Source organism: Rutidosis leptorrhynchoides, chromosome 3 (assembly GCF_046630445.1).
Source record: "Rutidosis leptorrhynchoides isolate AG116_Rl617_1_P2 chromosome 3, CSIRO_AGI_Rlap_v1, whole genome shotgun sequence".
Taxonomy (NCBI): Eukaryota; Viridiplantae; Streptophyta; class Magnoliopsida; order Asterales; family Asteraceae; genus Rutidosis; species Rutidosis leptorrhynchoides.
Window position 1 is genome coordinate 577,646,299 of NC_092335.1, and position 11,891 is coordinate 577,658,189.

Here is an 11,891-nt window from a genome sequence, read left to right on the forward strand (position 1 = left end):
AAATTAATGTCTCGTAGCTAAGTTATTATTATGTTTATTTAAGCCGAAGTAATCGTGATGTCGGACTAAATATTAAGACTGGGTTATTGGGCTTTGAACCATAATTGGGGTTTGGACAAAAGACCGACACTTGTGGAAATTGGACTATGGGCAATTAATGGGCTTTATATTTAATTAACTAAATGATATCTTATTAATTTAATATAGAGATTACAACTTGACGTATTTATATGTAACCACGTACGCTTAACTGGGTACGGTAGGCGGGATATCTATAAATACTAATAATTGTTCATTTGACCGGACACGGGGATGGATTAATAGTAAATGGACTCATTGAAACAGGGGTGGATTACATTCAAGGGTAATTGGTGTAATTGTTAATAAAGTGATAACCTGGTGTAATCATTAAACAAAGTATTAAGACCTTATTACGGTTTAAATCCCCAATTAGTTAGAATATTTAACTTCGGGTATAAGGTTAATTTGGCGAAGACCCTCGCACTTTATAATTATGACTGATGGGCTATTATGGACAAAACCAGATGGACTTATCAAATAATCTAGGACAAAGGACAATTAACCCATGGTAATAAATTAAAATCAACACATCGAACATCATGATTACGAAAGTTTAAATAAGCATAATTCCTTTATTTTATATCTTATCGCACTTTTATTTTCTGTCATTTTATTTATCGTACTTTAAATTATCGCACTTTTAATTATCGTCATTTACTTTACGCTTTAAAATAAGTTATATTTATATTTAATAATTTTGCATTAGGTTTTGACTGTGATATAAGACTTAAAATCGACAAACTGGTCATTAAACGGTAAACCCCCCCCCCCCCTTCCCCCCTTTTATAATAATAATACTAATACTACTTATAATAATAATACTACTTATATATATATATATATATATATATATATATATATATATATATATATATATATATATATATATATATATATATATATATATATATATATATATATATATATATATATATATATATATATATATATATATATATATATATATATATTTATACAAATATAGTTGTGATAAATATAGTGTTAAACTCAGCTGCTCCCTGTGGAACGAAACAGACTTACTAAAAACTACACTACTCTACGATTAGGTACACTGCCTATAAATGTTGTAGCAAGGTTTAGGTATATCCATTCAATAAATAAATAAATAACTTGTGTAAAATTGTATCATATTTAATAATATTTCGTAGTAAAATATAATAATATTTCACGTACACCTCGCACACATCAAGTATTTTTGGCGCCGCTGCCGGGGAAGCCAAAGCGAAACGCTATATAAAAAAAATTTAGTTTTTAAGCTATTTTTGTAAAATATAATAAGTTTTAAACATAAAAATATAAAAACATAAAATATATATATATATATATATATATATATATATATATATATATATATATATATATATATATATATATATATATATATATATATATATTTAAGTATTTAAATTAAAAAGTTTATATTACTTTTGTTAAAAGTTATAAAAACTAATAAGTAATTTTTTTTAAAAAAATATAAGTTTTATTTAAATTTTATTTTCTATAAGATTAAAATTAGAAAATTTAAACTAAAAAAATAAATAAATAAATAAGTAATCGGGTCTGGTACTGTAGCAGCCCAAGAACTGGCCTGGTATCCGAAGCCATGCGATCACATGGACAGATCAAAGAAACCTCATGCGACCGCATGAGGTGATTTGACAGGTCTGGTACCTTAGACTGTCGAATTAGGGTTAGGTTTTAATTATTATTATTAATTAATTAATTAGTAATTAGGGTTTATTTATTTAATATTTAGTTTTAGTTTTAATTAAATTTTATTTTTAAGTTTTAATTAAGTTTTTATAATTATAAAATTAATACTTTTATAAAATAATAATATAAAAATAATATTTTATAAAAATAAGTAATTTTATCATTTTTTGTATCTTTTTATTAATTGTATCTTTTTAAACGTTTAATTTGTAATTTGTATATTTATCTTTCGAAATTAGTTTTAACTTAGTTTTTGCCGTAGTTATTTTATATTTCTAGATTTTTAGGCTTTGCTGTAAAATCCCTTAAGTGCTTTTTCTTTAGATTAAGATTTAGGCGCTTTAGAATTTTGCGACGCAATTTATAAATTTTAGTACATTTAAGTAATTGCCATTTTGGATTTAGAATTCCTTTTAAGCTTTAATACCTTTAGACGCAAGTTTTAATTTTTAGTTTTTAGACTTTTAAGTTTCGACGTTTTTCTTTCTTATTATTGTTTTTCGACTTTTTTTTCTCGACGCACTTTTTCTTTTTCATTTCTACGCTCTAGTTTTTAGGACATAGATTTTTATCTTCTTTAAATTTCGACGAAAAATTATTTTAAGCGGTTAAATTGATAGACATCCAAAATTTTCTGATTCGTAGTAATAGTTGGATTTGTTAGTGGCGAGCTGTGGGCTTCTGATTTAAAGGGTCCTGGCTCCCTGCTGCATCTATTGGCTATTCGAAACGTGGTCAAAATCAGAAAAGTCTATTAATTTGATAACTTATATAATTTTTATCTTTATAACTTATAGGATATTCAGTGAATGCACCGATCAAAACGTTCACCACCTTTCATATGTTCACCACCTGTAACTCGATCAAGACTTTTAGCTAATATTGTCGCCATTGATTTTTCTTTAGAATCATCATCTAGTCGAACAAGTACTCCAACTCAAATTTCCGATAATCCAAATTTTGAAACCGACTTCACAATTGAGGACCCGGAGGATATTCAAGGACAATTCAGAGATCCTGAACCACTAATTATTCCTCCTGAATCACAAATTAATCATTCGGAGATTATCGAAGAAGAAACCGTTAAATCAGAATCTTCTAGTGATTCACACGCACGGTCCAAGGTCATGCCATTAATCAACCAGATGTTAATGCACCAGATTTTGAAATCAAAGTACAAATCCTACACATGATCACTAATCAATGCCAATTCGGTGGTACAGCAAAAGAAGATCCAAACAAACCTCTTCTAACTTTTAGTAGGATTTATAATCTATTTAAGATCCAAGAAGTTGAGGATGAAACTATTTATCTCATGTTGTTCCCCTGGACTTTAAAGGGGGAAGCCAGAGATTGGTTAGAATCGCTACCCGAAGGAGCGATTGATTCATGGGATGTTTTAGTTGAGAAATTTCTTAAAAGATTCTTTCCGGCATCTAAAGTCGTGAGACTTTAAGTAGAAATTTCCACGTTGGCACAAAAGCCAAATGAAACGCTATATGAGGCATGGACAAGATTCGGAAAAATGTTAAGAGGTTGTCCTCAACACGGTCTAGATACTTATCAAATAGTTCAAATATTTTACAAAGGAGTCGACGTCGCTACACGAAAAGACATCGACACAGCAGCTGTTGGTTTCATTATGAAGAAAACCGCAACCGAAGCTCACAAAATTATTGATAACATAGCATCCCACTCACATGAGTGGCACCAGGAAAAAGATATCTTTCATTCATCTAAAGCGGCTAGAGCCGATTCTAGCCATGACTTTGATTCCATTTTCGCAAAGTTAGATGCTTTCGAGAGACGAATGGAAAAGATGACTAAAGATATTCACGCAATACAAATTAGTTGTGAGCAGTGTGGAGGACCATATTTGACAAAAGATTGTCTCAGTGTTGAACAAACTATGGAACAAAGAGAGAATGTTTCATACATGAACCAAAGGCCAGGAAATAATTATCAAAATAATTATCAACAGCCAAGGCCAAACTACAATCGAAATCAAAACATTCCGTACAATCAAAATGCTCAGCAAAATAACCAACAAGGTCCTAGTAATCAACAAGTATCAAACAATGCTTACAATCAGCAAAGACCTAGTTATTTTAATAAACCACCACAAACCGATGAAAAAAAGACAAACCTAGATGAAATGATGGCAAAGCTAATAGAATCTCAAAACCAGTTATTTACATCTCAGAAACAAACTAATGAACAAAATGCTCAAGCATTTAGAAATCAACAAGCTTCCATCCAAAATCTGGAACAAGAAGTAAGTAACCTAGTAAGGTTAATTGAAGAAAAAAAAACCGGAGAGTCTACCTAGCGATACAAATGCTAACCCCGAAATGAAACAGCTAAAGCCATTACCACAAGAAGTGGTATTATGCTTAAATCACCTGAAATGCATGTAATTTCTGATGACACTATTTCTACTACACATGCACCATAGCTTGAGCAAGAGAAGGAAAAAGAACCGGTAGTTGAAAAGGTTAATGAAGATAACACAGTTAAGGCGAAACCTTATGTTAAACCATACCAACCACCACTCCCATATCCGAGTAAAATGAGAAAAGAAAGACTTGAAGTCGAGCAATCCAAATTTTTGGATATGTTTAAACAAATAAATGTCAATCTTCCTTTCATTGATGTGATTTCAGGAATGCCAAGATACGCTAAATTTCTAAAAGATCTAATCATAAATAGAAAGAAAACGGAGGAACTTTCGGCTGTTACAATGAATGCTAATTGTTCTGCAGTACTTTTGAATAAGACACAGAAAAATTATCAGATCCAGGAAGTTTCACAATTCCATATTTTCTAGATAGTCTTAGTTCAATAGAAGCATTGGCAGACTTAGGTGCTAGTATAAATTTAATGCCATATTCATTATACGCTAAGCTAGACCTTGGAGAATTGAAACCAACACGAATAAGCATACAACTAGCCGATCGATCAATAAAATATCCTAGAGTTAAAGTTGGTACTTTAGTATTTCCAGTAGACTTTGTTATTCTGGACATGGAAGAAGATTCTCGAGTTCCTCTTATATTAGGAAGACCATTCTTAAACACGGCTAAAGCAATAATAGACGTGTTTGGTAAAAAACTGACGCTAAGTATAGAGGACGAGAGTGTTACCTTTTCTGTTGATAGAGCCATGAAACAACCACAATCTGCAGATGATACATGTTATCATGTTCAAACCATAGATTCACAAGAAGAATTGTTACAAGAATTTCCAGAATTACAAGGAACAGGAGAATGTTCTTTAGGAGAAGGAACTGAACCAATTGATGAAGCTGAAATATTAGCCACACTCATGGCTAATGAATACGAATCAACAACAGAAGAACTTCAAGTACTGAAAGAGGAATACAGATATCAATACAAATCATCGATAGAAGAACCACTGACATTAGAGTTAAAGCCACTTTCAAACCATTTGGAATACGCTTATTTACATGGTGAATCTGAATTACATGTAATAATCTCATTTTCTCTTACGAAAAATGAAAAATCTCAACTCATTTCTGTGCTAAAAGCTCATAAACCAGCTATTGCATGGAAGATTCATGACATTAAAGGCATAAGTCCTTCGTATTGCACACATAAAATCCTTATGGAAGAAGGTCATAAAACGTATGTGCAATGCCAACGAAGACTAAATCGTAATATGCAAGATGTTGTTAAGAAAGAAATTATTAAACTGCTTGATGCAGGTTTAATTTATCCAATCTCTGATAGTCCATGGGTAAGCCCAGTTCAATGCGTACCTAAGAAGGGTGGCATCACTGTCATCACAAATGAAAAAGATGTGCTTATTCCTACTAGGACTGTAACAGGATGGCATGTCTGTATTGATTATAGAAAATTAAATGACGCTACCAGAAAATATCACTTCCCCTTACCTTTCATTTAAAAGGACCCGTTCATATACATTATCAACGATTCACAATAGTTGATTTCATTGTGAGGTATTTGACCTCTATATGATACATTTTACAAACATTGCATTCGTTTTCAAAAGACAAACTTTCTTTAAATCGAAAATTGACGGCATGCATACCATTTCATAATACATCCAACTATAATTGACTTAATAATAATCTTGATGAACTCAACGACTCGAATGCAATGTCTTTCGAAATATGCCATGAATGACTCCAAGTAATATCCTTAAAATGATCTAATGCACAGCGGAAGATTTCCTTAATACCTGAGAATAAACATGCTTTAAAGTGTCAACCAAAAGGTTGGTGAGTTCATTAGTTTATCATAATCAATCATTTCCAATTATATAATAGACCACATGACACTCATATTTAGAAAACAATCTGTGCTGGTCTACTCCTGCTATAAAATCATTCATATGAAGAACACCGGAACCTTTCAAAACAAACTTAACAATGGTAGCTAATGCGTAGTGCAATGCAAAATAATCTCACCGAGGGTAGCTAAAACGGTAGCTAGTGCGTAGTGCAATGCAAAATCATCTCACCGTTACTAACAACTAAATCGAACCATTTCGGTAGATAGTGCGTGGTGCAATGCAAAATCATCTCACCGATGGTCGAAAATACAATCTTTATAGAAATCGAACAATAATTCTACAACAGTAGCTAATGCATAGTGCAATGCAAAATCATCTCACCGAGGGTAGCTAAAACGGTAGCTAATGCGTTGTGCAATGCAAAATCATCTCACCTTTACTAATTACTAAATCGAACCATTTCGGTAGCTAGTGCGTAGTGCAATGCAAAATCATCTCACCGATAGTCTATAATACAATCTTATAGAAATCGAACCTCTGAATCCAAATAATTTTATCATGGAATGTAGTTCAAGTATTTGTGTCTATTTCGTCAAACATTTATAAAAGCAGTTCATGTATTCTCAGTTCAAAATATATCTCAAAATCATTTAATAAAACATCTTTAAAAAAACAGCGCATGTATTCTCAGTCCCAAAAATATATATATTGCAAAAGCATTTAAAAAGGGAGTAATGAAACTCGCGCATATAAATATTATAAAACAGTTAATAAAGCATTTGCATGTATTCTCAGCCTAAAAATGTAAAGAGTAAAAGGGAGCAAATGAAACTCACTCTACAATATTTTGTAGTAAAAATATTCATACGACGATACTGAATAATGCAGGGTTGGCCTCGGATTCACGAACCTATATCATTAGTATATTTATTAATACGCATAATCGTAATCGAACAAATTTTTATTATTAGTGATGTAATTGTTATATTACTAACCTATATATTTTATTATTTAATTAAATATACTCATTTTGTATATTTAAAATTTAATAAAAGTATTAATATAGTTAAGTCATGTGTATTAAATATATTTTTATATAAATATTATTTGTTTGTTAACTTAATAATTGTAATAATATCAGATTAAGGATAATAATATTATTAACTTTGATAATTTTAACTATAATGATAAAAATGATAATAATAATTTTAATATTAATAATTTTAATGATAATAATAAAATGATACTTTACTTTAATAATATAATAATTATAATAATAGTGGTAATAATAATCAGATTTATCATAAACTTTGTGTTAAATCTCTAGACTTATAACTACAGTTTCTATAACTTAATTTCATAATAATATTCATAATCATAATACCATATTTATTTTATTTTCATTACAATATAAACTTAATCATAGTTATGCCTTAAATTTCATTATTTTCTATTAGTTCCTCTTGATACCAATAATGTATAGTCTTTTATAAGTTCTTATTCATAATTTTTAACCATAATCATTTATATTTTTTAAAATAAATTGTATCTTACATTATCATTAAATCCATGATCAAAATTGTTATATTACTTTATATCATAATAATCTTCATGATATATAACTATAATACTTTTATATTTATCTTTAATAATCATAATCTCCTTATATTACAATATCTTTATTAAACTCATATAATTATTTAATCATCTTAATATGATTACATTAACAATATCGTATTCATGTTCATATATTATTATTATCATATAATGTGCTCCTTAATATCATACCGTAGTCATAATTATAAGTTACTCATAATAATAATAATAACAATAGTAATAATAATAATAATAATAATAATAATAATAATAATAATAATAATAATAATAATAATAATAATAATAATAATAATAATAATAATAATAATAATAATAATAATAATAATAATAATAATAATAATAATAATAATAATAATAAAAGTAATAAAGAAATTAATTAACTACCTCAAAAGAAGCCTTTAAAAATTTTTTGTTGCGAACCAGACTCGAACCCCCGACCTCCCGCTCACCGCTAACACTCTTAACCATTTTGGCTGCTGCCCCTTTTCTGATTTATACCTCAAATTAAATCATATAAGTCGTATCAAATTTCTCCCTTTTTCTTCTTCCTGATCTCAGAACATCACTCGATCAGATGACTTAATCAACCATAACAACTATTTGAATAATGATTTAAATGCTTCAATTGAAATAGAAGAAACCGGTTATGAGTGTTTTAGATTAACAGAGGATGAAAATAAAAAATAAAACAGCAGCAAGAACACTCGACAACAACTCAAATCTTGATTTTAACATTCAAACGTTTTTCAGACCACGATTGCTTCATGAAAAAGGTTATAAATCATTCCTATAAAGTTTCTGAATCCTCAGATGATCTTGAAACACAAAAACGATTTTGAATTTTAATGAAGAACAATAGTTTGACTTTTTAAACTTGAACTTTGACTCCGAACTTTGTATTTGATTCTTCAAATTAAGATTTGAAAATCTACAGAAAGAATCACGACCTGAATTAGATCCCTTCTGTATTTTTTGTTTTTGATATCTGATACGAATTTGATCTAGTGATTTAAATGTGACGCTAACAGAGGTAATATGCTGTTTCTGTCATTTTCGTTTAAATTATCAGATGGTGACAGTTAAAAGCATTTATATTTGACAAAGATGGACAAACCGAATGACTTATTCACCATGATATGAGATGATTGTTTGTTTTATATTGAAGGTGACTCGATACTAGTTCACGAGCAAAACAGATAGACAGAAAATATTAATATATGATTGTGATATATAACTGATTACATGTAATTATTTGCTGTTATATTTAATCTAAATAATATATAATTATAAATATATTAATAATAATAATAATACTATTAATATTAATAATAATAATAATATTAATGGTAATAATAATAAGTTGTAGTATAATAACAATAATCATAATAATTTTAATAATTTTAGTAATAATGATAATAAGTTTAATAATAACAATACTAATAATTTTATTATTAATAATAATGATAATATTTATAATAATACTTATATTAGTAGTAATAATAATATTAATAATTATAATACTTGTAATAATTACCATAATTAATAATAATAATGATAATCATAATTTTCGTGTTTATAGAGTTTTTATAACATCAATTTCGTAATCTTAATCATAATAATAATAATAGTAGTACTTATAGTAATAATAGTCTTATAAAAATTAATAGTAATGATAATAATAAAAATAATTAGTGATAATACTAGTAATGATAATAATAATAATATTAGTAATAATAATAACAATTATAGTATTAATCTTTAGTGTATATAATATCACATTTTGAATATTTAATATTTATACATTTTAATATACATACAATCAAAAATTATATATATTGAAATAAATTAATTCAAAGTATACATTTAATACTTTGTTAACGTTGACAAATTATATTCAAAATCAATTACATCCAGTATACTCTTTATAATAACTAAACAGTTTTACATAACCAGTTTTAAGTTATCTTACATAATAATTAAATCATATACTAGTTCATTAATATATTTAATTTATTATATATATAATTATTTACATATATAATTACATATATATACATTTCTGTTTACAATTAAAGGTTCGTGAATCGTCGAGAAATAGTCAAAAGTCAAACGGTTTCATGTAAGTAGTTCATAAATTTTGTGACTCAACATTACAGACTTTTCTTATCGTGTCGAATTCATATAAAGATTAAGTTTAAATTTGGTCAGAAATTTCTGGGTCGTCACAGTACCTACCCGTTAAAGAAATTTCGTCTAGAAATTTGATTAAGATAGTCATGGCTGACAAGAAGTATGTTTTCTTGACACATATGAGTTGATAAATAGAGTCTTTATCATCCTTGAGTACTATGAATGAAACAATTCGATTACTCGAAACGTACAAGTGAAGCTATCATAAAAGATTAAGATAAAGACTTAACTTTTGACGAAGTCACGTTGGATTTTCGGAATTTAAGGAATTTAGAAATAATCTTCAAAATCTATATAAGATTTGATTCTTTGGTAATTAAGGAAATTAGGATCTGTCTAATTAGATGCAGAATCTGTCTTGACTTCTTTATCGGATATTTTACTATAAATTAACTTCTTCCGTTGTATTACTTTTACCACTCCTATACTCAATTCCCAAATTCAAAAGATTGTGAAAATGCTTAATCCAGTTCTGATCCTTGTCCTTATCCTTACTATCGCATAATCATTCTCCTTTTCTAACTTCCACCGGAGGAATCTGTTTTTTTCTACTTCGCCCTTGGTGTTATAGTGTTTTTAATTCTCCCGTGTCTTTATGTTGCGATAAACATTGATATACACAATTTGTAATTTATGTGTTGTCATCAGGCTTTATATTCTCCTTTATATTTCAGAGCTCCATGCCTTTGTTTTCTCTTCCCGACTTTAAGTCAAGCAAATAATGGCCAAGAATTCGTAGATGTGAAGTTTCGAATGAACATAGCTAATGTTCTAAGAAAGAAATTGTAACGGCACGATCTTGATTGGTTAAGTTACCAGAATTTAAGAGAAAAGATTGAACTATCAAGAAAATATGTTCTTGATATGTTTAGAGATTAGATAGAATGTAAGAGTCGTGTAACATGGCACATGATGACGTTAAGGTCTGTGAATCATCTCGTTCCATTAGAAACTTAGCGTGACTTACTATAATATAATCACGTTGATCAAGTGTCATTATATTATACTAACTCATGCTTCAGTTCCCAACACTACTTCAAAAACATCCATAATTTAAACTTGAAGGTTTACGGAATATAGAAACTAAACAGTTTCCTTTATGATGTAATACAGATAGCGTGAAGAGATAAATGATTTCAGATAAGAATAGTTATGAAAATATCTTCAGAAATATAGAGGATATTTATAATGAAAGATACGATGATATCTTAGAATTTTTAATATCGATGGATGATGATGAAGATTTGTCCATAAAGGTTTAGAGTCAGGAGCAAGGTATTCGTTAATGACTTCAGCAGATACTGAATCATTTGAGCAGATTTATTCTTTGTGATTTGTCTACAGTCTCCTTCATGATTTGCTCAATCCGTTTCCCAGTTCCAACTTTTCTGAGCTTGCCAACACATTATTCTTTATCATCAAATTTTCAACTGTTAAAGTCGTTTACAGTTTTTACTGCTTCATTCAACTTTTTCAACATTCAGAGTATTGGTTCATAGACTGGGTGCTTTTCAAAATTTCAGAATGGAAAATCATAATTCTAAGAGATAAATGTTATATGTATACATATAACTGTTGCTGTAGACATGCTGCGAGATTCGAAATACTGATTTGCTGATTCTTTGTAATTGGTATGGCAATTCTCGTTACAAGATGTGGATGAGTATATGAATATGTTTTAACGAATAAATATAATGGTTCTTCGGAGATACTTAAGCCAATGAGTAATGAAGTTGCTGGTAAGTTTACTGCTAATGTGGTGGAATATAAACGGTTCTCCAGTAACGATGATGAAGGGGTAATCTTTATAATAAGGCTCATTCGAATGAAAAATTGAAGCTGATTTGTTGGAGCTGTGACAAAATTGGCTAATTTGAAAAAGAATTTCAATGTTATTTTCGGTAGTAGCAATGCCAAAGGAGCTAGCACATATACGTGTTAAACGTTTACTCAGGTTTCGAGTGTTTTTCAGGTGCATAACTATATGCATCAAT

The 11,891-nt window shown here is 28.7% G+C and overlaps 1 non-coding gene across 1 annotated transcript; it reads right to left on the reverse strand.

Annotated features, from left to right (window-relative positions):
* Positions 1-3,262: 3,262 nt before the first annotated feature.
* Positions 3,263-3,369, reverse strand: LOC139903260 (small nucleolar RNA R71). The gene has a single exon (XR_011778094.1). It is a non-coding gene; the product is annotated as a small nucleolar RNA R71 (small nucleolar RNA).
* Between the last annotated feature and the right edge of the window lie 8,522 nt (positions 3,370-11,891).